General features: G+C 38.9%; 1 non-coding gene across 1 annotated transcript; it reads right to left on the bottom strand.

Moving 5' to 3' along the window:
• Window positions 1-787: 787 nt before the first annotated feature.
• On the bottom strand, window positions 788-862 carry Trnat-ugu (transfer RNA threonine (anticodon UGU)). The gene has a single exon. It is a non-coding gene; the product is annotated as a tRNA-Thr (tRNA).
• Between the last annotated feature and the right edge of the window lie 1,280 nt (window positions 863-2,142).

Below are 2,142 nucleotides of genomic sequence, written 5' to 3'. Positions count from 1 at the left end.
GTTTTGAGAAGATGGAACAACCAAATTCGCTTCCTCACAAGCATGTAGGTCTTGAACAAAATAAAAAGTACCCTTTGCACTCAGTGCGTTGTTGAGTGAATAGCATCTCTCCTCAGAAGTGTTGCATCCTGGAAATTCATTAGCTGTCAAACGGATCCACCAAGGTTCCGTTGAGAACAGTTTGGTCTGGTACAGTGGGAGTCAATCTTTTCATACATGCCACCCACTTTTACATCTCAATTAGTAGTAAGATTTTCTAACCGCTCACCGGTTCCACAGTAACGGTGACTTATAAAGTGGGGAAGTAAGTTTACCGCACAAAATTTATAAAGGAGGGTTACAGCAGGACAAAGCATATCACAATAATTACTTAGCAAATCTTCATGTCGAAGCTTCGGTAAATTTGGTAAAATAAATGGTTATAAAACAACTTACTGTAGTTACCTCTATCTTTTTATTTATACATTGCGCCCATAGAAGCATTAAGTCTGCAGAAATTACATTTAGGTAATTAAATTATTAATTAGATCCTTCAGGATTTTGCTACAACTCTAAAAACTGCATATCTGGCTCAATATTCGTAAGGAACGAAAGGAAGAGCTTCTTTTTCGGAAATATTCAAGGGTATCCTTCTTTGGCCATAATACGATTACCAACACTGAAGCCTGATCCCGCAAGATATGAGATACGGAAAGGTATCAAAAAACTGAATGAAATGATAATTAAATAGACACCCTAGCTGCAAACAGGCGTTGATATACTTCACTGGGGACGTGTTGAAAATGTGTGCCCTGACCGGGACTCGAACCCGGGATCTCCTGCTTACATGGCAGACGCTCTATCCATCTGAGCCACCGAGGGCACAGGGGATAGTGCGTCTGCAGGAACTTATCCCTTGCACGCTCCCCGTGAGAGCCACATTCCCAACATGTCCACACCACTACATTCGTAGTGCGCCTAATAGATGTTTGCCCATCATACTCATTACTCGTGGCAGATTAATCTACCAAGTCCCGTACGAGGCGCACTACGAATGTAGTGGTGTGGACATGTTAGGAATGTGGATCTCACGGGGAGCGTGCAAGGGATAAGTCCCTGCAGACGCACTATCCTCTGTGCCCTCGGTGGCTCAGATGGATAGAGTGTCTGCCATGTAAACAGGAGATCCCGGGTTCGAGTCCCGGTCAGGGCACACATTTTCAACATGTCCCCAGTGAAGTACATCAACGCCTGTTTGCAGCTAGGGTGTCTATTTAATTATCATTTCATTTCTAGCAAAGCTGCATGGTCATCCACGGTATGTGTTCTTTTGGGAACAGATACTACCGTCATATATAGTTAAAAAACTGAATGTCATTTTTCACATATTTGGATACAAGTCAGGCATCTATTTTTGACATAGGTTTCCATATCCACCTCTATCGAATTATGTTTAGTTTGTTCGTCATATATAATTTGTAAGTGCATCTTGGAAAGTTGTATGAGCCCATTCAGTATTTGCCAGTCACATACGTCCAATTTCAAAATATCTTCAAATCGTTTTGCCATGTCCATTTTAAGTTCGTTGAGGTGGCTACTAAATCTGCCAATATCCTCTTTAGTTCCATCATATTATATAATAGATAATACAAGAAAGTGATAGAATTCTCTATTCAATAGATTATAAGAAAATAGTTAAATTTTGTCAACAAATAATAATACAGTACTGAGGTAAACTATAAGAATTTTACTAGGACCTTGAAGGTGTAAATTCACATTATTAAATCTCTTGAAAATATCTGCGAAATAAAATACATCGTTCTTCACTCTTTATTGCTGCTGGCACAGACTGGTCTCTTCACTGCTTTCGAAAAAATTGTATAACAATGTCATACAAGGCTACAAAACGAGACATAGATGTACCTTTTGACAGCCACAGAACTCCTGTGTGCAAAAGTGACATAACAAAATCTTCATTACTGACCTAGATGATAGCGACCTACCATTGACAGTGCTCCTTCAGTAGGACACAGAACAATATTATTCAAGGAGAGGTATTATTTTATGCAAAGTATGATTTGACAATATTAAATTTAATACTGTTGATGCTCCATTAGTAGCTATTACAATAACATTATTCAAAGGTATATTTTTTTGTAAAGT

This window comes from Schistocerca nitens, chromosome 1, assembly GCF_023898315.1.
Source record: "Schistocerca nitens isolate TAMUIC-IGC-003100 chromosome 1, iqSchNite1.1, whole genome shotgun sequence".
NCBI lineage: Eukaryota > Metazoa > Arthropoda > Insecta > Orthoptera > Acrididae > Schistocerca > Schistocerca nitens.
Note: the sequence above shows the minus strand (reverse complement) of the source record. Positions and strands in the feature narration are given on the sequence as shown.